The sequence below is a fragment of the Peromyscus californicus genome, unplaced genomic scaffold (assembly GCF_007827085.1).
Source record: "Peromyscus californicus insignis strain IS unplaced genomic scaffold, ASM782708v3 Scaffold_6__1_contigs__length_162567912, whole genome shotgun sequence".
Lineage (NCBI taxonomy): Eukaryota > Metazoa > Chordata > Mammalia > Rodentia > Cricetidae > Peromyscus > Peromyscus californicus.
The window spans coordinates 105,725,707-105,753,286 of NW_026294584.1; the positions used below are offsets into that span (position 1 = coordinate 105,725,707).

General features: G+C 51.2%; 1 protein-coding gene and 1 long non-coding RNA gene across 11 annotated transcripts in view; one reads left to right on the plus strand and one right to left on the minus strand.

Annotated features, from left to right (window-relative positions):
• Iqsec1 (IQ motif and Sec7 domain ArfGEF 1) overlaps positions 1-27,580 on the minus strand; it is a 342,158-nt gene that overhangs the window by 75,141 nt on the left and 239,437 nt on the right. The window lies entirely within an intron of this gene.
• LOC128099509 (uncharacterized) lies at positions 4,434-13,262 on the plus strand. Its single transcript, XR_008214555.1, has 3 exons — positions 4,434-5,054; positions 6,939-8,495; positions 11,214-13,262. It is a non-coding gene; the product is annotated as an uncharacterized LOC128099509 (long non-coding RNA).

Sequence of the window (27,580 nt, forward strand, 5' to 3'; positions counted from 1 at the left end):
TGGGTTGGAAGGAGTAGGTTCCACATTCTTTTTGCTGGTCTGCAAGGGTAATATCATTGGTTTAAGATGAAGCTTCCAGAACTATGGTGCAAGCTAATGGACTGACCTGGGGTATTGCAGATGGAATGGATGTGAGGCCCCTGTGAGTTGCCTGTCATGTAGTAGGCACCTAAGAAATGTTTGCTGGCACTTTGGTAATCAGTATGGCGGTTTCTCAGAAAATTGGGAATCAATCTACCTCAAGACCCAGCTATACCACTCTTGGGTATACACCCAAGGAATGCTCAATCATACCATAAGGACACATGGTCAACTATGTTCATAGCAGCATTATTTGTAATAGCCAGAACATGGAAACAACCTAGATGCCCCTCAACCGAACAATGGATAAAGGAAATGTGGTACATATACACAATGCAGTACTACTCAGCGGTAAAAAAACAATGACATTATGAAATTTGCAGGCAAATGGATGGAACTAGAAAATATCATCCTGAGTGAGGTAACCCAGACTCAGAAGGACAAACATGGTATGTACTCACTCCTAAGTGTAAGTAAAAGGATAACCAGACTACAACCCACAGCTCCAGAGAAGCTAGCTAACAAAGAGGACCCTAAGAGGGACACATAGATCGTTCCGTGAAGGAGAAATAGATGAGATCTACATGAGCAAACCGGGGGGGGGGGGGGGGGGGGGCGGGCGGGCAATGGAGAGTAAGGGATGGGGGATGAGAACATAAGGGAATGAGAGGTTCAAGGTGGAACAGGGACAGAGTGGGAGACCAAGGGAAGAGATACCATATAAATGGAGAAATCATGGGAATAGGGAGAAACAGGGTGCTAGTGAAGTTTCCAGAAATCCACAAGGATGACCCCACCTTAGACTACTAGCAATAGTTGAGAGGGTGCCTGAACTGGCCTACTGTGGTAATCAGATCAGTGAATCACTGTCATCATAGAGCCTTCATCCAGTAACTGATGGAAGCAGATTCAGAGAGCCACAGCCAAGCACCAGGCCGAGCTCCAAGAGCCCAATCGATGAGAGAGAGAAGGGATTCTATAAGCAAGGGACATTGAGATCATGATGGGGAAACCTACAGAGATGGCCAGGCCAAACTAGTGGAAACTCATGAACTATGAGTTTCATAATAGCTGTGGAGCCCCCACGGGACTGGACTAGGCCCTCTGGATAGGCCAGACAGTTGTTTAGCTTGAACTGGTTAAAGGGCCCCTTGGCAGCGGGATTGGGATCCATCCCTGGTGCATGATCAGGCTTTTTGGAGCTCAGTACCTATGGTGGGACACCTTGCCCAGCCTTGATGCAGGGGGAGGGGCTTGGACCTGCCTCAACTTAATGTACTAGGCTCTGCTGACTCCCCATGGGAGGCCTTGCCTAGGAGGACGTGGGAATGGAGGGTAGGTTGGGGGGCAGGCTAGGGGGGGGCGGGAGGAGGGAAGAGAGGGGTATCTGTGGTTGGTATGTAAAATGAATAGAAAATTTCTTAATAATAAAAAAAGAAAAAATAAATAAAAGAAAATATTAAAAAATACAGAAATGTTTGCTGGGTTTCAACGGCACGAGGCAGGATGGAGAGTCACACACTTCTTCGGAGTCACTAAGGACCTGCCTGCTTACTGTCTGACATCCCAACTGGCTCTCGCTGTAGTAGCCTGGGGCTAGAGAACTGAAAACCAGTGTCCCACCAGGCTAAAGTTGCTGTGTCCTTGCACAGTGATGATGGGGGCCTGCAAAGGACTCAGCAGAAGTGGTAGAAATGACAAGGATGAGAACACAGGAGAGTGACTGGTTTCTAGGTAGCAGGAAGAGGGGGCTCATTCCTGCAGCAGCCAAGGCAAGGTGTCTGGGGTGGGGGTGGGGGTACCAAAAGATACTGCCCCCAAAACAGAATGGTGTCACACACACACATACTGTGCTGTGTTGGGAGGTTACATCAAAAGCTGTTCCTGGCTAGGAACAGTTAGGGACATGGATACATCCCATGTTAGTGTCAGGAGGCTGGTATAAAGACAAGCTGAGGACACAGGGGTCAGCTCTGCAGCCACAACCCTTGGTACTTGCCTCCAGACACTGGGGAAGGGGTCTGTTGTAGGATGGCCGACAGAGCAGAGCAGAGCAGGGCAGGGCAGCCACAGCAGTGTGACTGCTATGGGCCCTTTAAGCAGCCTTGAGACAAGTGGCAACTTTAGTCATAAGACTTGAGATTATTTAGTGTTTGCAAGCTGCAGGAGCGAGTCCCGTACAGAGGGAGAGCACTGGTCCCTTTCTGTGTTCCTCCATTGCACAGACCTCTGTGGCGGCCTCCAGTCCTGAGGCACCTTCCTCAAGCAGTGGCTACCCAAGAATGCCTGGGATGCTTGGGAGGTGGGAACAGGCCCCTAAACCCTGAATGTGCTGTGTGACCTTGGACATGTCCCTGCCTCTCTCTGGTCTCAGACTTTTGGGTATTCTCTCCAGAATAACAATACTCAGGGGCTGGGCTGTGGGCACTGTGGCACTCTCAGGCACCTCTTAGCCTGTCTTTTCTAGTGCCAGGGGGTGGGGGGAAGAAGCTATTTTTCAAATTCAACTCCTGGGCTCTTATGGGCAGGTGGGTTCAGAGGCCTGGCCACCTTGCCATCCATAAGGAGCAGAGCACAATGCTGGGGTAGGGAAGGATGACTAGAAAGCCAAGTTGGTGTCCTCTCTGGAGTTGGTGAGGGGCTACACTGACTGGCCAGTGTGAACACAGACAGGTAGATGCTGGCCATGAAATGGAACAGTGGTTCAGCAGAGTGCACAGCCAGACTCCTGCTTCTGGCCACCAGGTAGGAATCGAGCATGCTCAAAACAACACACACACACACACACACACACACACACACACACACACATGCTTGACCAGGCAGAGCCCACTGCTGTCCTTGGAAGCCTCCTGGAGTGGACAGAGCCAGGGGAGGGGACACCCACTGTCATCTTTCTGCTCAGTTTGCTCCAGTGACAGATCAGCTGTGACAGTTTACAGCTTGGCAATTTAGGGTAGTTACTACCCAGCAGAAACATGGAAGGGGGTTTTCCCTGGGACTCCTGGAGGTGTTGATGGTCCTTGTACATCTCTGCTGACCCGGCCTGCCAAGGCACAGCCTAAGGGCAGCTGCTGTGCTCAGGGTGGGGGTGGAATTTCTCACACCGAGCCTCACCCGAAAGTTCCCGGCCCAAACTGCTGGGTAGGAATAGCGTTTCCTTTACCAGCCCCCAGCATATTTCACACTCTACGGTCTGCCTCTTGTCCCATACAGGACTGGGCCCAAAGGTTTCATATGTCTTGCTCCTAAGCCTTGACCCTTGAACTAATTTCACTGGGGGAAACCTACCAGGAGACCCCCGAGATCAAGATCCAGCAGGAGGGGCTGCCCGAGGCCACACAGCAGGTTAGAGGCAAGGCCAAATTTGGATCTGGTCCCTCTGGCCCGGGCTCCTCAGCCCGAACTAAGCTTTCACCCACTCCCGGGCGCGTCCAGCAAGCTGGAGCAAATTCCTGAGATGCTTCGACCTCCCTCCCTCCCGCAGGCTTGGGACGGAGAAGCGCAGGCGGGATTCCTCCAGGTGGTGGAGGGGGAGGGGAAAGGAGGCACGGGGCACAGGGCGACCCCCGGGCTCAGTCCTCGCACAGCAGGAGGCACCGCATTGGCGCGGCAGGCACCCGCCCCCACCCGGATCGCTGGCACCCTGCTGCGCCGTCCGCAGAGCGCCGAAGCCGCTCGGCAGCGTCCTCCGCGCGTTCCAGGGGCCGCCCCGCATGCAAGGCCGGTGGCGCCGGGTCCCCCGAGCCCACAAGCCCGCAACGCGCGCGCGCGAAACCACCGTGGCTCCATTAGCCCGCCGGGGTCCGTACAGCCCGGCCCGGCGAGTGTGCCCCGCGCCCTGCCCGCCCGCTCGTTCCTACCTCTGGGTGCCCGCAGCCGCCGAGCGCGCGCCGACCAGCCGAGAGCGCGGCCCCTACGCGTCGGGCCGGTGGGGCGCGGGGTCCAGGGACGCACAGAACCGGAGCCTGACCCCGCGCCCCGCCCGACGTGACCTTGGCGGGGGGATCCTCTCTGTGCCTGGCCTCAGTTTCCCCCTTCCGAAGGTGTGCGCGCGCGCCTGTGTATGTGTGTGTGTGTCGGGGGGCGGGGAGGACGGGTGCCGCCCCAGTCAACGACGTCACCCAAGCCCGGGCGAGTGGAGGGCGCTGGAGGCCGCGGGACCGCCGCAGCGGATAGGCCAGGTTGCCCGGCACGCGGAAAACCGGCGCGGAGTCGTCTGCACGGCGGCCCCTTGTCTTTGTCCTACGCACCTCAAGATACCCAAATCAACACCTAGCCAAAAAGCAGCCCGGGGCCGCTCTCCCTGGCCCTCCCAAGGAGAACTGCAGCCCCTGCGGCCAGTGCTCCTCCGCCCGCGCTCGTCCGCAGCTTGCTGAGACCGACCAGAGAGGGCAAGCCACTGGCTCCGCGTCACACAGTGTCGGGACTGCTGAGGTCTACTCGGGCACCACGCCCCTCCGCTTCCCCTCTAGGACCCACGCTGTTCTGTAGGGCGAAGGGAGGGCAGGGGATCTGGGCCTGGAGTCTGCGCTCCTCATCCTGCTAGAGCAATGACCTGGGCACCAAATACATGCTGGGATGGGTCTCAAGTAGCCTGGCAACTGTCTTTGAGAATATGGTAGGACAGTCTGGACCGAGGACCCCAAGTCTGGGGGAAGAAATAGCCTGGATGGCGGAGCTGGGCCTGGAAAGGGTAGGGACAGAGAAGGTGCGTGTGCAGGGCTGTGCCTAAGGAAAAGACGAGGATGGGAAAGCGTTGCGGCCTGTGCAGTGGAGAGCAGAGGCGTGGGGAACACACAGTCCCCGACCCTGAAAACGGGACTGTCCTTCCTAGGCAGAGGTCCCCCGTCCCCCGCCAGGTGGAGCAAGGGCGCCCGTAGCCGGCAATGCATCCAAGCAGCGCCCCCTGGTGACTAAAAGCGGCGAGGCGAGAGGCTGGAAGGACTCAGCTGCCGCGGTCCTGCCTGGAGGTATCTGGGGGAGTGATGTCATGTGTGAGCAGATGGGGCTGGATAGGGCCGCCATTAGGATGTGTGACCTTGGACAAGGCGCTTCCCCTTTCTGGACTTTTATTTTATCCCCTACTTTTTTTATTTATTGAGATAGTCTCACTCTAGCCCAGGCTTGCATGGAACTTTGTAGCCGGGGCTAGTCTTGAACTCATGACAATTCTCTTGCCTCAGTTCTGTGATTAGAGGTGTTAGCTCCCATGCTGACACCCAGCTCTTTCAGAACCCTAAAGTATTAGTATTGATGACAAAGCTAAGGAATAGTCTAATTCCTGGTCTGCTTGGTCCTTGGTCCTCCTCTCCCTGACCCCTGGCAATCATAAACCCAGGCCTGGTGGCCCACTCCTGCAACCCCAGTACTTGGGAGATTATTTTTCAGACCTTTTCCCTCCTGCAAAAATAAACCCATGACACCTTGCTAGTGCCCAGAGCAGGGCAGTAGGATGGGTTCACAAGACAAGGTGTGAGTCTTACCCACCCTACTCTCCATCTCCCCTCCCCCAAACTAGTTATACCCTTGCACAGTGTTAGAGCAATGGATTATTGCTTTAGTATGGTTATACAGGGTCTCACTATGTAGCCTCAGCTAGCCTGTGACTCCCTTGGAAGATCAGGCTAACTTCAAACTCACAGGGATTCTCCTGCCTCTGCCTCTCAAGTGCTGGAATTAAAGGTGTGTCCCACCATGCTCAGCCTACGTTATTAGTTTAAAAACCTGTTTTTAAAAGCAGCACTTCAAAGAGGAAGATCCTTGTGCAGTTTTTATAACTAACATTGCTGGTGTGGAGCTCAGGTCCTGGGATGGTGGGAGGGCAGGTGACAGAAGACAGGCTGACTAGGGCTGTGGCAGCTGTGTGACCCCAGCCAGGTCCCATCACCTCTCTGGGCGGGTCTGCTGCACTGACGTGTGGAAAGTGTACAAAGGGCACTATGCAGATGCCTCATTCCCAAAGGACAAGAAAGCAAATGTTGATGTATTGAACTATATCAAATTAGACTATATAAATGGCATCAGAATACCACAAACAGGGTAAAAAAGACAAATGGCACCCCGAAAACAATGTCTGCTGCACATAGGGCAAGTTAATGAAGAGAAGGAGAGGAAAGCTAATTTCCCTAACATAGAAAGTGCTCCTTCCAATCGATAGGATGACTAACCCATTAGAAAACAGCCCAGACGATGAAAGCCATTCAGGAAAAATATTCACTCCTGCTTGTAATTAAATGCACATTAAAGAAATGCAATCAAAATGCAATCCAATTCACTTGCCTAAAAAAAAAAAACTCTACCTATTTGGGGGGCTGGAAAGATGGCTCCGTAGTTAAGAACACTTGCTGTTCTTACAGAGGCCCCAAGTTTGGTTTCCAGCACTCACATTTCTCCTTTGCTGGTCCTTGTGTCTCAAAAAATCAAGTACAGACAGTCCCCATGCTCTGAGAGTTCAACTTACATTTTCCTTACTTTACAATGGCGAGTGCCATGTATTCAGTGACATGTCAGTGACACACATACTCCAGACTTGAATTCTGATCTTTCCCTGAACTGGTAAGAGGCAGTCTGACCATCTTCCAAGATGCTGGAATAAGGCAGTGAACAGGCATCCCATGGGGGACCAGCCTGCTCTACACAACAGGTAGCTGCTGAGCTGGACAGTCAAGCTGCTACTGTATTGAATGAATTTTCAACCCAGCATTTTCAGTTCATGATTCAGGGTATGCTGAATCCCGTGGTTGTTTGGATCTTGAATATCCCCCAAAGGCCCATGTGAAATGGCTTTGGCTTCCAGGGTGGCAGCACCCAGATGGTAGAACCTCTGCTCTTCTTTCTCATGCTTTGGCTTGTAGTTCCTTCTGCCTCCTGATCCTGCCATGAGGTACTGTGCTCCTATGGGCCTGAAAACAATGGAGCCAAGCAACCATGGATGGAAACCTCCACAACTGTAAGCCAAAACAAGATGTTTGTTACACTATGGGAGGGCTGACGTGCATGCTCATGTTTTTGTGCCTTTGGCGGTAAAGGGGCACAGAATCTCTGCTGACCCCTGCATATGCTACCTCTGACAAGGATGAGCCAGGGACAGGCACAGCAGAACCCTGGAAAGAGCAAGGAGGGTTGGGAACAGGACAGGAGGGGACCGGCTTTCCACTGAAACATTCCACTTACACACACGTGTGTATATCTATGTATGTATATTTCTGTATATGTATGTACACACACCTATGTATACGTATGTATAATCTCACTATACAGTTGTACTGCTGGGTTTGCTGGTTTTTTTTGTTTGTTTTTGTTTTGTTTTTTGTTTTTCAAGACAGGGTTCCTCTGTGTAGCCCTGGTTATCCTGGAACTCTGTAAACCAGTCTGGTCTCGAACTCAGAGATCTGCCTGCCTTTGCCTCTGGACTGCTGGGATTAAAGGTATGTGCCACTATCCCTGACTTGAATGTATTGCTTTTTTTCACAATATGTTTGTAAATAATAAATTTCTGAAGCTGGAAAGATGGCTTAGTGGTTAGGAGCACTTGTTGCTCTTGAAGAGGACCTGGGTTCAATTCCCAGCACCCACCTAGTGGCTCACAACCACCCTTAACTCCAGTCCCAAAGGATCCATGAGCACTGGGTACACACACAGTGCATATACCTACATGTAGGCAAAACACTCATACACATAAATGTAAAAATTAAAAAAGAAAATAGCAATTCTGAGCCTAGACATGGTGTTGGAAGTGTGGTATCCAGGGCCTGCTCTGGCACAGGCTTGGGAGGATGGCCTACATGACCTCAGGATTGAGGGTGCCCTTTCTGAGTCCTACAGTTCCCTCCACCAGTGGACAGGAAGCAGAAGACAAGTGCCCACCTGAAGGGACACTAGCCCACTGGAGCATGGCTCTGGCAGGCCTTGCCCTTCTCTCCCTTTCCCTCTGCCTTGATAAAAACCATTAGATTACATTCCAAAAGCTAGCCACCAAGGTCTATTTCCTTATTTGGCCACTTCTTCTTCCTGAGGCTGACTACCAAGGTCCAGCTATCAAAGTATAGAAGTCCAAAAATCAGAATCCCCCTTTGGCTCACCTAATTAACACGCCCAATTAAAATTAAACACCTTATCCTAGGATGGGGTTTCCCCCCTTTACCATTACGTTTATAAACCACCATTTTACTGTTTCTCTTCTCTATCCAGAGGCAACCCTTTGCCTCTGGAACACGTGCCCCTTCCCCTTTCCCGTGTCCCCCTTCTCTGTTATTACCCCATCCTGGCCCATTCTCACACAGACCTCTCCCTTTTGTCTTCTTAGAAATGACACCTGCAAGGTCATTTGCTGCTGTTTTTCTGCCTGACTCAGAAAGCAGTCACTGTAACTTTTCTTCCCCACGTAATAAAAGATCTCTCTGAGAAAACAGGTATTTGGGTGTGGTTTGTGCCTAATCTGGGGTCCGGGAGGAAGCCCCTGCCGTGTGTGTGTGTGTGTGTGTGTGTGTGTGTGTGTGTGTGTGTGTGTGTGTGTGTGTGTGTCTTTCACCACCTGACACCGCCAGTCCAGAATCTTCTCAGCAGAAGAGCTGAGTGTTGAAATGGCCCCTGGGGAGATGGGAACAGCAGAGTTGAGTGTCAGGGGCCCCAAGTGACTTTGGAGATCCCCCTGACTCCCTCAGGGTCAGTCCTGTCTACCCATGTCCATGTCCTGTCTGGAAATACTTGGTTCATGTTTCCTGCCCGGGGTTACCCTGGCAACAGCTCTGTCATCTGTCTGGGCTGGAGGTCAGTCCTGTGGCATGGGACAGATGACCAAACACTGGATACCATGTGGGTCTGAGATGTCTGGGGCAGAGCCTCGTATTGGGCAACCAAACCTGCTCACCCAGAGAGCCAGCCTGGGTCCTCTCCTGCCCTTCCTCCTCTGTGTGTGAAGGAAGCCAGGGGATGGATATGGGGGAGACCACAAGGCACAAAATAGTATGCCCACAATAGTGCAGGTGCTAGCAGCACAGGAAGTGTGTGCGGCAGGAGCTATCCATCCCCGCCGCCGCTGCTGCGTGTCTGTCCCTACTCTCTCTCTACCTCCCCCTCCCTCCCACCTGTCCATCAGCAGCCAGCATGTCTGCGCCCTCTTCCTGCCAGTTAAAACAAGGCACTCTCCAGCCAGACACGCAGGGCCTGTCCTTTCCATCCTAGGCCTACCCTTCTAGCTCCTCCCACTATATCCAGAGCAATTTTCAAAAATGGATTCAATCCTATCCCTTTCCTGCTCAGAATTCCTCTGTAGCTCCCTATGATCTTGGGGTAAAGAGGTTCCTTGGCCCAGCTCCACCTTCAGCAGTTTCTCAAAAGTCAAGCTAAACTTAATGGCTTTGAGCACACACTGCTGGGCCATGCCACCATGTGTTTGTCCATTCCATTCTTCTGCTTTGCTCCATAAGCAAAAAGTTCTTCAAAGCAAGAAAAAAAAAATTCATAAAAATTTCAAGTCCAATTCACTTAGGTAGCTCAGAGAACAAAAACACAAATGACCTACAAACATACAAAAACACACACAACTTCACCAATAAAGACAGAGATTGGGGCTGGAGAGATGGCTCAGTGGTTAGGAGCACTGGCTGCTCTTCCAGAGGACACGGGTTCAATTCCCAACACCCACATGGCAGCTCACAGCTATCTGTAACTCCAGTTCCACGGGATCTGATACCTTCATGCACATAATAAAGTTAAGCAAATTATTAAAAAAAAAAAAAAAGTCAGCGATTGCACAATGGTGAAATACTGCTAGCTCCTGGCACACGGACAACACTTCCTAAATGCTCACCTGTCTGTTAGCTGAGTCCAAACCCATTAAACCCAGCTCCGAAGACATCATTTCCTCTGCATGCCATTTTCTGGGCTCCTACTGTATCCTGCACTTGCAGGACCGTGCTTAGGACAGGGCAGAAGGTGCACAGGTGACAGCTGCTGACAACAGGAACTAAGGCAGCCACACTGACTAGCTGAGGGTCTGCTCACCACCGGGAAGGAGCTGGGGCTAGGGAAGTCATTGGCACACACGCTGTGGCGGAGCTGAGAGGGCGGCAGTGAAGTCAGGGCAAGGGTACAGAAGCAGAGGGGAGGGTCTACTGGGGAGAGGAGGTGCTTCAGAGGTGGGGAGGGAAGAAGCACCAGGTGCAGGGCCTTCTGTTACTTGGTACTGACTGTATGTCGGGCAGGCATTGTGCCGGGCTCTGCCCACTCTGTCCTCACAGTCCCCCACATACACACATAGAAGGGGACAGTGGCACCTCAGGGGCTTTCCTAACAAGGTTCTTATTATCACTCATTGATGCCTCTATTGGCTTGGGGCATGGTAGGTACATGGCGTGGGATGCTTCCCTTACCTAGTCTGAACCTCTGTCTTCCCAGCCTGCTCTCTACCACGGGATTTACAAATGTGAGAATGTGGTCTGTGGCCTTTCAAGCCCCACTCGAATAATCATCACTTCCACTGTTAGCCCTGCCACACTGGAGGGTCCCATGATAGCCACACTTCAGAACACAGAATACAGGCAACACAACTATGGCTGGGTTCTGGACTAGACCCAGGGCCTCTTGCATGCTAGGCAAGCATTTTGCCCCTGAGATACATCCCCAGCCTTCTAAACACACACACTCTCTCTCTCTCTCTCTCTCTCTCTCTCTCTCTCTCTCTCTCTCTCTCTCTCTCTCTCTCTCTCTCTTTCGTCACCTAGATAACCCCTTAAAATGGGGGAGAGTTTTAACACCATGAAAACAGCATTAAAAAAGGTATGGTCAGGCCTGGAGTGTGGCTCAGTGGTATGGTGCTTGTGTAGTACCCACAAAGCTCTGGTTCCATCCTTAGTTTAAAATAAAAAAAATGCCAAACTGGTAGCTCAAGCCTATAAGCCCAGCCTGGGCTACTGGGTGAGTAAGAGTAAGCCTGAGCACCTGAGTGAGTCCCTGCCTCAAAAATAAAAAGAGGCCCAGTGGCAGTGTGCTTGACACTTCCAGGGCCTGGGTTCAATTCCTAGTACTGTGGAAAAACAACAAACCAACAAATTAAGTACTGTACAGTGAGTAGTGACTGACCTAGGTGCTGAGGTAATTCATTGGCCCTTGCTTCTTCCCCGTGACAGCTGGCTGTCTATATGCAACAGGACACTTTGAACACTGACCTCCTACTGCACAGAACTTTGGCTCAAAACAATCAAAGATCTGAATGGGAGACTGGCAACTCTAAAACTCTTAGATAAATCACAAGACTGAAGTGAGTTAGGCCATGATTTCTTATACAACACTAAAATGCAAAGGATAAAATAAAAATCAATAAATGAGACCTTATCACAATGGGAAACCTTGCATATCAAAAAAGACCATTAGCAAAGTGAAAAGAGCCAGGGATGGTGGCATACACCTTTAATCCCAACACTTAAGTAGAGGAAGTCGTCTCTCTGAGAGTTCCAGGCCTGGTCCACATAGTGAGTTCTAGGACATCCAGGACTATGTAGAGAGATCCTGTCTCAAACCACCCCCCCAAAGTGAGAAGATGGCCCATTCACAGGAGAAAATATCTGTGAGTCTTGTGACCTCAGGAAGTGCTTATGTTTGGAGCATAAAGAAAACTCTGACTCAATGAGATCATACAATAAAAATCAGGATCAGGGTTGGAGAGATATTTTGCCCACAGAGATATATAAAGCCTGTGAATGCAATCAAAGACCCCATCACTGGTCACAGAGGACGTATAAATCAAAGCCACAGAGGACAGCCCTTCACACCAAAGAAGATGCTGGGATTGCTGTGGATGACAGCTAGTGTGGGAAGGGACATAAAGAGCACCTTCGATGGCATAATGTGGTGGGGGTGGGAAGGAGCCTCTGCTTTGAAGAGGAGCTTGACTGTTTCTTCTAATGTGACCCAGGACTACACTCATAGTTAGCAGCTTGAGAAATGGAAGCCTGTGTCCACAGACAAATGTTGGCAAAAACCCACAGCAGTATCATTTGTAAATGCCTGAAGTTGGAATCACTAGTGTCCATCTTCTAGGGACCAGACAAGTCAGAGATGGACAATAGACTGTAACTCAACAACACATGGAAATAAAGTGTAGACATGCTGCAGCCCTTGACTCCATGCCAAGACAGCAAAAGCCACATGTCGCAGGTCTCCATCCATAGCTTCCAAGGCAACTCTACAGAGACAAGAGAGCTGATGGGTGCCAAAGATGCACAGGGGACAAAGGAAGGAGTGGAGTGCCTTAGAATAACGCGGTGGTGGTGCTGCTAATACTACATGGCCAATATGCTAATATTGTGGAGGTATACATTTACAACGGCTGGGTTTTATAGCATACACACTACCCTTTAATGAAGATGGCAGAAAACACACAAAGACTCAATGCAATGAAAGAATTAGATGGATCTGGGAGTGGTGGCAGCAGCTGCGATCAGCACTTAGGAAGTAGAAGCAGGAGGGTCAGGAGCTCAAGGTCATCTTCAGCTACATAGAGAGTCCAAGGCCAACCTGGGCTGCATGAGACCCTGCCTCAGAAATTAAAAGGAAGGCAGGCTAGGAGGGAGGGAGGGAGGGAGGGAGGGAAGAAGGAAGGAAGGGAGGGAGGGAAGGAAAAATTTGATGTTAAGAACCTGATTGGGGCAACTGTCAAAATAAAAACATGGCTTGTATGAACGTCATTTGGACTATTGAATGTCCTGTTCTAGGAAAGAGACTGGATGGAGTATTATTAGAGGTAAATGTCTCACTGCACACTTGCTGTGACCTCACAAACAGAGCCAAGAGGGAAAAAAAAAATCTAAATGTACCAGAACAAAATTTTGTGACATTTTACTAATGGTGACTGGGGTGAAAGGGACATGGGAGAAGCCTACCTTTGTCAAATTATTCTCGAAACTCTGCCTTAAGAGTTTAGGGGATTTAGTTCAGTGATATACAGAACTGCAATAGCATACCCAGGACTGTAGGTTCTGTCCCCAGTGCTGGAAAACTAAAACTAAAAATAACAGGGTAAGAGCTGATGAGATGGTTTATCGAGTGAAAAAGTGCTCACCACCAAGCCTGACAACCTGAGTTCAATCACTCCGCTCCTGGAACCCACATGGTGGGAGGAGAGAACTGACTCCCCACAGCTGTCCTTAGACCTCCACATGTGCACCACGGCATGCATAAGCGCTGTGCTAGCATGTATACACCACACACACACACACACACACACACTAAAAATAAATAAACGAAATGAAAAAGGTTTTAAATTAATTAGTTTAAAATAATATAATTTTAAAAATTAAGTATAATATAGTTCAAAATAATTAGTTCATATTTCTTACAATTCAAAGAATTCAAGAGTGAAAAGTACTGCACAGAGCTTGGCTAAATCTGTACATTGCTGCATGGAGCAGCACTGACCTGGTAGTGAACAAAGGTCCTGGGGGGGGGGGTAGGGGGGTGGTGGTGGGGGTTTCAGCTTATCACTCCACTTGTCTGATAGATCCTAGGAAGACATAACCAGAGGTCAGCATGCTGATACATGTTCTGGGTGCCCACAGCTTGTATTCATTCTTTCACTCAGAATATTTATTGAGTGCCTTCTGTGTGCAGGGAAACTCAGCCATAAACCACACACACACACACACACACACACACACACACACACACACACACACACACACACACACCCTGCCTTTTAGTCAGAGAAGGCTGTGTGGCAGGAAGAGAATGTGGGCACCCCACAACTGTACCCTTGCCCCAGACCCATACCAGCCCAGTATCCTGGATGTAGTGACTTGCGTCTTGACTCATCTCTGTGCCCGCCCCACCCCATTCTCACCCCCCCTGCCCAAGATTATGAGGAAGTCAAATTCTGTAAAATTCTCCCAGCTGTAGAGCGCTGGGGTCACAAGCTCAGTGAGGGCCTTTGGTTTGGTTGTGACTTGTTTCCCAAAGGAGACAAGGTAGACACTTGGTTCCCTCTGCAGGCGGTAGGGACCTCTGAGATTTGACAGTGGGGGTATAGCTCTAGGAAGAAGTTAATGTTTGAATGGGGCTGTGGTTATCGGAAATCAGGTTGTGCTTTGTAATGTGAGGTCCTTGGCCTTACTGCACGCTAGCCAATTCCCTATCTACTTGTCCATCATGTTGTGACCAAACTGAGGTCCTTACCAGACATCGGTCCCATGATGTTGAGATCTTCTACTACTAGAATTCTGAGCTAAATAAACCTCTTTTCTCAGACAAACACCCTTCTTTTCTTTATAAAGTATCTCATTTCAGCTATTCGGTTATAGCCATCAAAAACAAAGGCCCTGTGCAGACAGAGTACATGCACAGGGCAGCCTTCTGGCCAACAAAGCTGAAAACTGCGTCTGTAAGAGCAAATACAGAGGTAGCTAGGCCACCAGTTAAGGGCTGAGGGATGAAGAGTGATGTCATGTGGCGGGGCAGGGTGGGGGAGTGGAGGGAGATGACACCTCACCTCCCTCCCTGCACAAAGCACAGTGCCCAACCAGACCCAGCTCTGGCCTCCTGAGGACCCCACAGGGCGTCCACCCTATCACAGAGCTGATACTTCTCAGAGATTCCAGATCCTGGAGGCCTGGGGGATTCCCAAGCTGGGAGCCTTCACTTATTTTAAGGGATCTTGCATCCCATATGTACAGCCAACACTGTGGCAGACCAAACAAACACTGCTTTTCACAGGCTGACATCCTTCAAACCCAAACACACCCGTTGCAATGCTGCAGTCTCCCTAAACCGGGTCCTCAGTGAAGCTCCCCTGGGGAGGGGGGTGCGTCTCACAGTTTCTTATGAAAAGCAGCCAAAGCAGCCAAATTCCTTTCCTGGAAAAGCCTGGCAGGCAGATGGAGGCCCACTTGCTCCACTGCAGGGCAGGAAAGGATCAAAGGGAAGGTTTGCTGCGGTGGGTGAGGCAAGCCATCCAGGATGGGTGGGAGGCTGCAGCTGAGGCTCTGGAACCCTGGGGAGTTTGGGGATCTGCTACCCAACTTACTCCCAGCAGACCTAGAGCCCCTTCAGTCATCACCAAGCCCAGGTGGTCATTTTGGAAACTAAGTGGCCAGCACGGGGCGTGGGTGGTGGTGGAGGCATGCAGAACAGGGGCCAGGGTTGACATTCAGTGCCAAGCCCTCCCTTCTCCCTCTACTTCTTAGCATGTGGCCACCAAGCTCTCAGCATGTGACTTAGAAACTGAGGTTTTAATTTTATCTCATTCAAATATCAACCTACGATGGCAACTGTCTAATGGCTTGAGTCGTTGAGCTGAAGGAACTTGAAGAGTGAAGAGGCTCTGGAGGTGAGTGGCTGTTAGGTGCTGTGCAATCCCAGTGGGGGTCTGGGCCCCTCCTCCCAGCAGGAGCTGCAGTACTTGGCACGGACACACCTCGCCAGGTGCACCACCATGCCGTGTGGAGCAGCACACAGGATGGATGTGCTAAGACTCAGGTGACTCTAAGTGTAATGCCATCGGAGTGACATCTAGTTTTACGAACTTTGCCTAACCCATGTGACACAAGGGTCCAGCCACATCCTACTGAAAGGCATTCCATGACTGCAAACTGTGGCCACAGTCTCCCTCCTGGCACGCATGGTAGGTCTGTCCATGATGGGAGCTGGCCTCTCCTGCAATCCACAGGTGGGGCCAAGTGCTAGAATGTGGTAGAAGTTCTAGCAGTGACAGATCCACGGGCTGGGCCTGGGTGCTTGCAGCACATACCTTTCTGCAAGCTGCCCTATGGCTGTAAATTCAGAAGGCAGGGACTGGCATGCCTTTAGGAGATCACATGGAGGGGAAGAGGACAGCTTCCATGTGAAGAGATTTGCCACTGAGAGGCCGTATGGAAGCTGACAAGGGAAAAGGTCTGGGATGTCTTAGACTTTGTTGCCAGAAGATAAAAGAGAACAATTTTGAGTAAAACAAAACTACTACTACTATTACCCCCCAAACCACAAAGTGCTCCATGCTCTTAAGCCTGTATTGAAACCCTGGGCACAAAGCCCAGGTGGGAGGCCAGGTACATCTTAGTAAGTAGTAGAGCATTTATTAAGCATGCACATGACTCCAGTACCACAAAAAGTACCCCCCAAAAAACAAGGGGGTAGAGGAGGAGGATCATCAGAGTGCTACCTTACTTCACCCTCCCTCACCCAGAAGCAAAGGATCCCTTTATGGACTGTTTTCCAGCCCCAGGGAGTCCTGCTCTCTGCCTGTTGTCTCTCCCCTGCCCGACCTATCCTAGCCACTGTGGGTTCCAGTGCCTTTCACCCTACATTCCTAAGCAAGACTCAGCTTTGGTCTGGTGGATGGTTTCCATCTGCCTCCCTGACCTGCTGCTGATGTTCTAGGAACTTGCCTCAGGACCTGGGCCTTTCATTTTCTGGTGAATATCAGTAATGGCTCCATAAGCCCTTGGAGATCCTTCTTTCATCTCAAGAGTTGTGGTGCAATACAGGGACTCAAGGAGTTGGGCTGGAAGATACTATCCACTGACAGACATGAGAGTAGGGCTGCCTCCTGCCTTCTAACCAACCTGTCTGGCCTTCCTGCGAGACCAGCAGAAACTGGCAGATCCCCTAACCCACAGATCCCACATCACAGACCACTGCTTTTTCAAGCCATAGCACCACATAGCTTGTTTACACAGCAACAGCTAGCACTTGAGAATTCACCACTGACTTCCTGTGGCACCCAGGCCAGGGCACCTGTTTGTAGAACTGAGACACTGAAGCATTTCCTGTGCTTAGGGAGAAGGGCCAAGAGCAGTCTCTGTAATCCCCAAGGAACTCACAGCTTTTCAAACAGACCATAGATCCACACAGCCAGAGGGAACTGGGGAAGATGCTGGGGTTGTGCTCTGAGCTCATCTCCAGCGGACACGCAGATGAGTTTCTGGTGGGCAGCAGCCTCAGGGGCCAGCTTCTCCTGGAGCCTCCCAAGTAAATGACACAGCTGCCCCTGTCCTAATGGGAATCTTTGTCCCCCTCATAGATAAAGAAACAACCAAGAGGCAGGAGACCCTGTCCACAGTCATCATTACAAGGATTTGTTCTCCTCTGGATCTGGCCTTTTGGTCTCCCCTGAAAGGGTAGACACTACTCCAGTTCACAGATGTACACACAAGAGGCCAGAAGAAGTGAGGGATAGTGTGTCATCTTACCCTGGTTTCTGACACACTGAGCTCATATGGGACACTGGCCACTGGGAAGAAGGCTGGGAAGTTGTTAGCAAAGGGGCATCATCCAGGCAGACCAGATAGGAACTAGCTCTAGACCAGGTAGGGACCAACTCTCAGAAGCTGCCCCAGACCATTGTGATGTTGAAGATGAGGGAGGATTGAAGCCACCAACTGCTGCCTTGAGGGAAGAGGGTGGGAATAGTGGGTATGGCTTTCAAGAGGATAGAAAATACTAAAGTCTCTTCCTAAGTCAGGGTTTGGTACACACATCCTCAATCCCAAGGAAAGATAATTTCTGAGTTCCAATTTTGATGCTGCTACTTTCCAGAATTTAGAAAAGAATTCTGGCAACACAACTGGCTGCCTCAGTTTCCCCAGCTGCAAGATAAGTTCAAAGCCAGTATTGGCATTGTGGGCCTGTAGTCCAGCTACTCGAGACATTAAAGAATTACAAGTTCAATACCAGACTGGGCGACAGAAAGAGTTCAAAACCAGTTTGAATAAGTCTCAAAAAGTGGACAGATAGCTGAAGGTGGCACTCAGTGGTGGAACATTTGCCTTCTACAATACATTAGGACCTAAATTCAATCCCTACTCCTGAAAAGAACAAACAGCAATAAAAATATAAGATTCATACCCTGCTTGCAGAATTTGCTATGAGAAATCAATGAGGCTTTTTTTTTTTTTTTTTTTGCCTCAAACCCAAATTAGTTCTCCTGCTTCAACTTCCAAAGTGCTTGGTGAGCCATCAATGTCCAGAACTCCAGTGAAGTTGTGGCTGAACTAGTCCTTATACAGATCAGAGCTTGATGCACAGTCAACAATCTCACGATACAAGCAGGGTGTGGGGAATGGTGGTGCTTGCCAGCTCTATCCCTTCTGGCTATGGACAAGGCCGAGGGAGGAGGATGGCTTGAGCCCAGAAAAGAAGGGGAGAGGAAAAGGGAAAAGACAGGAAGAGAAGAGAAAACAGCCAGGCCTGGTTATGCATAGAGGTGAAAGAACTCCCATGAATTTGAGGTCACGTGGCTCAGTGATAGGGTGCTTACCTAGTGCCTAAGGCCCTAGGTTCTACTTTCAGTACTGTAAACAAACAAACAAACAAACTGGAAACAAGTCCCAGGTTCTCCACATCCAGCCTGTAGGCCCCTTACCCCTGCCCTGCCCTTTCCTGCTCCCTAGTGGCCCAATGGGTGGGGCTCACTCACCCTTATCTCTGCTATGTCTCTGCTGGCAGATGAAGCAACAGGACTGAAGCTTAGCTGAACGCCTCTCCCTGTTCTGGGTCCCAGGCCTTACCTCATCCCTTTGGCCTGGAGCTCATCACATTCTGCTTATTTTAAGTACCCAGCTTGCCCTGCCTCCCCACCCCTCCCCCTCGGGAAAAAAAAAAAAACCCTCACAGGACCCTCTAAAAAAGTGGTTCTTAACCTTCCTAATGCTGAACCTTTAATACAGTTCCTCATGTTGTGGTGACCCCCTAACCATCAAACTATTTTCGTTGCCACTTCATAACTAATTTTGCTACTGTTATGAATCATAATGTAAATATCTGTGTTTTCTAATGGTCTTCGGTGAGCCCCGTGAAAGGGTCATTTGACCCCCAAAGGTTAGAAATGCTGCTCTAACTGATGGGAGAATGGCTGGGTGACTTCTCAAAGTCCTTCTAGCCTTGGCTTCTCGGGATGTACTCTAGGGGGGCAGCTGACAACGGGCTCTGTAGTCTGTGAACCCTGCCGATCCTGTCCAGCCAAACCCTTCCTGGAATAGCACATGCTGGCATGTCGGGAGATATCACAGGGCTACACCCTGAGCTGTCTGTATGGGTGTTCCTATCTCTAACTACTGGGCTAACTACGGCCAAGAGACTTCCCCTTGTCCTCAACGTAAAGATGTCCCTGGTAGACAAACAGGCTCCCTTAGCATGTGCAGGCGTGACACTGCCTTGGGAAGGGCATTTCAAAGTGCCACAGCTGGACTCTTTCTTTTTTACTGCCTTGAGCCAGCTGCTTCATGGTATCCAAGAGGCACCTGGACTCATTGAGAGACAAACCACCCTAGCACTTTAACTCTGGGTTTTCTTGGTGGACACAAATGCCCAGCATTTCTGATACAAACTCCTTTTTAAATCTAGTCAGTCTTTTCAGACCAGTTCTCAACATGTCCAGCAGACCCCACATGCCAAAAAATAGTCCCACATAATATCACCAGCACCACAGTGAGGTAAGGATGGGGTACAAAGAGCACACAGCCCCTGGCACCTACAGGCTGCCCAGCCACAGCCATTACTGTTACTGTGCTCCAGGAGGCCAGCACCAGAGAGAACCGGTGGCCTGGCCTGGGCACATGACCCAAAGACAGAGCTGGGTCAGGTGACTTCTGGCGTCTGGGTGCTTATGTGTTCTCAGGGATTCTGTACTGACATTGCCTCTCTGAAACATGGCCCTCCACTTCCCTCAGCACCTCCACCTTGGGCTCCAGGGCCAGGCCAGCTACCTCCATATCACAGCAGCTAGAGTCCAGTCCTCTTCCAACCTGTGCTGAGGCAACAAGGTGAGCACTACCCAACAGTTGAGCAGCTCCAGATTCTGTGCCCAGCCAGGTTATCCCCCAAAAGGATACTGATGGAAGACCCCAGTCCCTCTGTCCTTGGAGCCTGAATCCCCAGCTGGTCCTTAATCCAATGGCCTCAGGTCCCCTGTGACCACCCAGGAAGCCATTCAAAACCACACTGCCCCATTTTGCTCTGTAGTCTGTTTCCTGAGCCCCAGGCATTCCAGGAGGAAGGAGTTTCAATGTCCCTCCCTCACCACTCTGGGCAATGCCCAACACACAGAGGGTACTTAGGAGATATTAGCTGGGTAAACTGTTAGCCAGGCAACTAACTCAGTCCAGCTGCTGGGGCAGGAAGGGTGTCGGTGGAGACAGATGCTTGGGTGCCTAGCCCAACAGGTGGGCAAATCCACCTGGGCCAGGCATTCGTTAATCTTTCTTATCTATGCCAGAATGATTATTAAGCCATTTTCTCAATGAGTTAACCAAGGCCCCGAGAGGCAGAATGACTGGCCCCAAACCACCCAGCTTGCTCAGGACAGAATGGAGTCTGGGGCCAGCTTTCTAGGACCTATAGCTGTCTCCCACTTGGAGGCACAGAGGGTGACCTTGAAGTCCACCACTCAAAGAAAGGAATCCTAAGTGCTTGAAGGATCAGGCACTGGGCCAGAATCTTTCCATGAGCTTTCTTTTCTGCTCTGGGAAAAACTACAGTTCAGTTTTGCAAATGCTAAACTAAGGCCCAGAGTGACTCAGTGACTTTTCCCAGATTACACAGCAGGGCAGTAGACCACAGAGCAGTGGAACCCCTACCACCAGGACTCCCCTGTGTGGTGACAGGAGAATAAAGCACACTGAAGTTACTGCTTCAGTTTCCCCTTGTGCACTGGGGCTGTGGGCAGGGTGACAGGCCGAGAGGTGCTTCGGCAGGCCTCACACCTTCCACACAGGACTGAAAGGGGAAGTGAGGGAATAGCTGTTTCCCCATCTCACCAGCCCCACCCTGCCCTAGCACCTGGTGGGCAGCACCTCTCTGGAACCAGTTCCCCCTGGGGAAACTCCCCCTGAAATGCCCCCAATGTCATAACTCAGTGTTGCTGCAGCTTCTAAATTGGGAGCCTCGACCAGGCATCCTCCTCCAAGATTGCCACAAGGTGTAACAATTCAAATGTCCACACAGCCTGCATCTACAGATCCTGCTGATTGGATACAAATATTTTATGCCCTCGAGGAGACAGTGGGTGAAGCCAAAAAGCTTGAAACACAACTGTGCAGAACAAGGACCCTGAAATGAGACATCAACATTAACCTAGGAAAAATGTCAGCTTGCAGGGAAAGCCTGGGAGTCTTTACCTGGGCTTCATCTAACCACAGCACACAAAGGAGAAAAGCCCAGAAAGTACAAACAGGTGAGGCAGATACTACAAAGGACCTAATCAGGGCTCAAAAAGCCTACCTCTGTCCTTGGAGTACTTTTCCTTTCTTTCTTTTCTTTTTTTTTGGGGGGGGGGTGCGGAGGTTTGAGGCAGGGTTTCTCCATGTAGTTTTGGTGCCTGTCCTGGATCTCACTCTGCTGGCCTGGAACTCACAGAGATCCGCCTGGCTGGGATTAAAGGCATGCGCCACTGCAGCTCGGCTCTATGCCTACTTCTAACCACCCACCTCTTGTGCAAACATTTCTCTGCCCTGGGACATAAGAGTCTGGGATCTGGTGGCATCTAAACTAAGCTCTGTACTCCTAAACATCTTTTCCCAGCCATCCTGAACTTTCTGTTTCTCTGACCTCCATGTCTAACTCAAAAGGCATGACTCTCTCTCCAGCATGCCTTCTTCTGGAGACCAATGAGATTTCCAGCTTGCCTATAGTTTTTTCCCCTTAAACTCTAATAAAACTGTCCTGAGCTTCCCTTTGAGCCTTAATTTTAAATTCTTTCATTATTTTAAATTCTTTCATTGGTAAGACTCAGAGCCCCCAAAGGAGGCCCCAGTTCCTCCAAGTAACACTAGGACCCATCCTCTCTGCCACAGGGCCCTGCCTCTCCCCAGCTCAGGGTCTATCCAGCTAATCTATCCTCCAGCAAATACCCTAGACATCCTGGGACACACTATGAGCTGGAGAGAGTTCAAATAACTCACGGGATCAGGCTGGATCCAGATAAGGTCTCAAGGCAGGAAGAGGAGGTAGGTTTTAGGATCAAGCCAACTGGGACCTGAAGTTCTTGCTAACTGTGAATTTTCAGCAGGGGACTGTCTCCCCCACGCCTAGGTTTTCTTACTTGTAAAATCAGACCCCACTTTGGAGTGCTGGCAGGGAATGACTCTGTGTGCCGTCACCAGGTCCTCCAGGTCTGTGACTGATCCCATCAGCTTGTCAGTTTGCAGAACTTGGCCTGCTTGCCCCATCTCTCTCCCTGGGTGCCTGACCACCCTGGTTTTATATGTGGACTAGGGGTCTAATAGGAGTCAGTTTATTCTAAGGCTGAGCAGAAAACTCAGGGCCCCCATCCCAAGGGCCAGTCCAAGGAGAGGCTGTCATATGAGAAAAGCCCAGCCAGGGTGATGAGCCCCAAGTGGTGAAAGAAGGGGAGATGCCAGCACCCGCACACAGTGGAACCCTGAATTCATCTGTACCAGGGCCTCCACAGGAACAGAAGGGCACAAACAGCCTTCAGCTTAGGCCAGTGTGGGTGACTTAAGTCACAATGGGAAGAGCACTGACTGCTGGCCGACCCTTTCTAGGAGGAGCTAGCATTCTGGACCTCTAGGCCTCACCTGTCTTTCTTCTTAGCCTTAACCTAGGTCCTCAACCCCCCAGGCCCATGGACTCCAGAGGGATGGCTGTTTTCCACATACACCACAGTGGAGGGTGACCTGGCTCCTCTATTCTGTCCAGGACCCTATCCTGGCTTCCACCAGACCCCCCTTCAACTGCCACTTCTCCCTGGAACCTTCCAGAACTTCTTCCCCAGCATCCTGAAGTGTCTTAAGCACCTAGCGTGGCTTCCCAGGAAGGGGTGCAGCTTTAGGGCAAAGGGCACTGGCTGCTTTCTTTTTTCTCTCAGGTCCCTTTGTCTCACTGTCAGGAACATCCGGGAGTTGACATATTGGAAACTCTGCTTTCACTTTAGTGCTTGCCAGACATTAGGCCTGACCACTACCCAGGGTACACTGGGGCCTATCCTCAGGGCACAGAGCCTGAACTATCTTCCCAGGAGGCTGAAGACCAGGGCTGCAGAATGACAACATTTAAAGACTTTAGTTCAAATTGAGACCCCGCCTCTTCTTGGGAGTTAATAACCCAGGTGTTTACTGAGCCGTTGTCATGGCATCGCCCCTGATATACCCCTTTGTGTATAATCCTCACTCTAGGAGAGTTAACTTCATTTCCCAGATGGGGAAACCGAGGCTTCCAGAGTATGTACAGGGAGCTGCCCCGGCTTGCTCACTCCCTGTGAAGTGGGTCTCAGCCGTGGACCACACCCACGTTCTTCCCATCAGCTCCTCCCATCCCTGATAGGGGAAGACACCAGGAGTCAATTAGTACACAGGATTCAAACACCCTGGTACTCAAAAGCAGGTGGCTGTCCTTTGTCACATCACCCTTCACACCAGGCTTGGCTGTGCCACGGTTGTCTCCAGGCCCTGGTTGTAGACCAACTGTGGTTGCCTTCACTACAGCTGTTGACAGAGGTTTTGCAGTTAGCCTGCTGGGAAGATATTTCGACACACTCCTGAACACACTCCTGTTCTGAGCCTGATGATGACTTCCTCATATGTCACCTTCAAGGGTGACATCCCAGCAGCCACCTGGCTGCAGTCAAGGCCACAGAGCCTATCCAAAGCATGAGCCCCAACCAAATCCCTGGATCCAGACACTGCTGTCCGTTCTCTACAAAGGGATGAGGGGCCTTCAGCAGTGGCTACATGGTACAATAAGGTAACACGCCGGGGTGTTAGATAGAACCTTGGATACAGTAGGTGCCCTTTAGGTGCTTGTTCTCTCTTCACAGCCACAGCTGCAGCCCTCTCCTCCCTACCAAGGTTGTGGGACAGGACCCACGGCCTTGCACCTGCCAGGCCAATGCTCTACCACGAAGCAGCACTGGGGCCTAGGGTTATCTGTCACCCCCATGTGGGCTCAGCAGTCCCACACCAGCTCTGGTGCTGATGAAGCAGGGCTCCTAACTCAGCCCAGGCTGGGCAGTCCACTCTCAGATCTGACCTGACTCTAAGGAACCTGCTCCCTTGGGTCTCCATGCCTAGGCCAAGTCCCTCCATTGCATCAACATCGAACACAGTTGCTGCCTCCCCCAGAAAATCTCTGGGGAGCCCCGGTGGAAAACTCTGATGTTCCTCCTCTGGCCTGCCAGCTCACCCCTTCCTCAGCCCCGGCTGCCCTGTGTGGCAATTTCCTCTTTTCTTGCCCCACGTCCCCCAGGGCACAGCAAACAACCTTATGAGAGAAAAGTGTGTTGCTCACTGCAGCTGGCTTGTCATGGGGTGGTGACACTGAATGGAAGGAGATGGCTAAGGTTTTCTGAACACTTGCTAGGGATGCCTACGTGGAGCTAGCCTGCCTCAGGGTGAACATGGTAGGTAAATGTGGAAAACACCAAATCCTCCAGTTGAGCCCCTGGATTCTGCTGTTCCCGAAGCAACTACCCTTTCACCTTTTAGTTTCTTGAACCACGGAAGCCTCTTTTCTGCTTAAGCCTGTTTGGTTTGGGCCTTTTCTCACTTAGAAGCAACAAGGTCCTCATGGCAAGCTGAAACCCAGAGAAGGTCATATAACCAATAAAAGAGCAGACCTGACACCCTGAGTCTAGGCTCTTAACCTCCAGCCTGACCACAGCCCAGCACCCTACTTTGTGTGCCAGCTGGCAGCTGCTTCAATGCCCCACTTGCTGGGCACAGCCTGGACTCACCTTCTGCTTGGCCAGCCCTGCTACCTGTGTCCCGGAATTTCTGGAGTCACACTGGCTTGAATTTGGGGCACAAGTTTGTTCACAGCAGCCTGGCCCAGAAGGGACCATGGAGCAGAGGTCATAAAGAGGATCCCTCTACTGGCCTCAGCAGCCTAAAGACCGGCAGGTGCTCTCAAAGGCAATGTGTGGGTCCATCAAAAGAAAACCAGTCCTACCATCCCAGTGTCCCTTGCCCTGTGCCACCTGCCTTCTCCGACCCACCACACTGCTGTTTAGTTCAGTTCTGTTTGAGGACCGTGCCAGAAGAGCAACTAATTAGATCAAATTCATCACCTTTGTAATCCCATAGACAAGACAGCGACTTAGCATTCAGTAAGTACCCAACAAATGCTCGACATGTGATCTAATGATTAAATGAATGATGTGCAAGAAACTTTGCCTGCAGTCACAGTCACCAAGTGCTGCAAGGCTCCTAGTCCCACCGGGCTAGCTCACAGATGACAGAGGAATTGTCTGAGGTCCCTGTGGATACTTGGTTGTCCCAGCACCTAGTCACATCCTTTCTTGCCTGTGCTCAGGTCTTTCGTGTTGGATTGACATGGGACTTGGGCACGGGAGCCTGCATCCAGCTTGGGTCCTGGAGTCCCACAAAGGCTATAAGCAAGAATCTGACCACTCAGCATCTCTGGGGTTATTAGGAGGCTCTTGCTGGCCAAGCTCAAAGAGCAGCAAGGACATCTTACTCCCTCAGGCCAGCTTCTTCCACCCAGCCTGGGTCTTCAGATGGGAGCTCAGCCCTTGACCTATGGAAAAACAGACCCAATAACAGGGCAGTGATGGAACATTCTCTCCTCCCCTGGCACCTGTGCAGCAGGATGCACAGTGAAGAGAAGGCCTAGCCTCTCTCCAGGTTTGCACTCCAGCTCCTGAACATCCACTAGCTGAATGATACCAGACAGATATTCCCACATCTCCGACGCTAGTTTCCCATATAACCAACATTGAAAGCCTCCCTTTCTGGGGTGTCATGAGGATGGATGGGAGCTGGGAGGGGAACTTCCCTAGGGATGTAGATGAACCCAGCACCCCTTCACTGAAAAATATTTCCCAGGGCACAGTGCTACCCAAGGACTGTCTTCCAAGACTCTCCCAGCCCCAGGATCGGAGAGCCTCAGGTTCCATCCTGGACTGGCTCAGAAAGAAATAAAGAAATGAAACAGGCCGAACTGTCACTGGTCAGGGGGCTCTTGGTGGGGGTGGGGTACAAGGCATCTGGAGGAAACACCCAGGGGCATGGTGGGACTGCCCCAAGGCAGGATCTTTCCAGCACTGATTTCCCCTAATAGGCAGGAACTCCAGACTGGGCCTGGCGAGGACTCCGTCTGCCCTAGTCTCCAAACTTCATGCTCTGAGAAGTCAAGGGAGGATGGCAGTGGGGACAAAAAGTGCCTCAGGCCACGTAGCAGGAGCCCTGAGCCACTGTGTCCTAAGGGACTCAGTTTACTTAGCTGTGGAGTACGTGTGGCCCCTCTCTCAGGTGGCTTACATGCCTGGAGTTGGGTAGGCCAAGGGGCCTTGTGCAGCATCAGGCTCATGCTGGCCTAAAGTCCCTGAAGAGCTTCCCCAGTAGTTGATGCTGCCCTCTGGCAGTTGTGGGGAAGCTCCTGGAGTTCCAGGGCCTGGCCTATATTGTGTCTCTCAGGCACAGAAAAGCAGTTACCCAAAACAGCTCCTGGAAACAGCGTGAGGTCCCCACAAGAGGTCCCAACTGCTGACCCCATAAGACTGCTGATAGTCACCAGCCCCTCACAGGCAAATGGTACTCACGGTATCACAGGGGAAGACGAGATCTCCCTGGAGCCAGTGACTGGCCTGCCTCCCTGGGCCCTGGGGACGAAGGACCTCAGGCCCTTCCCTACACAGGACCTCCCCACTACAGCCCTGACGTCTAACTTCCTCCCAGCTCAGCCAGCATCCAGGAAGCCCCGCCCCAGGTGAGGGGGCCAGCACCCTGGGGCCCACACCCACCCTGTACAAGATACTTCCCAGAGGGTTCCTTCCAGGCCTAGCTAGTTCAAACAACCTCACTGGACAGACAATAAATAATGCAGCTGCTCTCTGGCCAGCCTCCTGTGACCGATCGCGTTTCGGGCCACTTGAGTTTCGGCCAGCCTGCTTTGTTTAGAATGCCAAGCCCCAGCTGGGTTTCTGGCCACATGGGTACTATGGTCCCACTGAGGGCCAGTCTGAGCCTGCCCGACAAAGGCCAAGTAAGGTGGCCACCCTGAAGAAAACGCCCTACTTACTTTGAAACCAGCTCAGGACTAAGTGGGATCCAGGGGTGTCATTTTGACAAGGCAGAGTAGTCCTCATCTTCTGGAGTCTGGAGGGTTCTCTGAGGCCTCCATGAATCAGAGACCCCACCCCATATAAGGCCACCACTGGAGAGTCCTCTCCATTGTCCCAGCTGGCAGTGCTCACCTCCCTGAGGCCACATCCAGGCCCTGCATCCCAGGAGCTTTCACCCCTCACTGCAAACCCCATATTCCCACCCCAGGGGGAATGCAGCTATGCCTGTCTGAATTCTCACTGTGGTCATCTGCAGCCTGTACTGTCTGTCTCCCTTGAGGGACAGGGTCTCCTATGTAGACAGTGGCCATCATCTCTTCGCTGCCATGCACCTCCCGCCTTGCAGTGGCCTCATTTCTTCATGGAAGTGGAGTGATTGTCTAGAAACTTCTTGTCTCTCTGCCCCCAAAATATGCATGTCCTCCTCAGGCGCTGGCCCTGCCCACTTCCTTCCTCACTCCTGCTTGACAG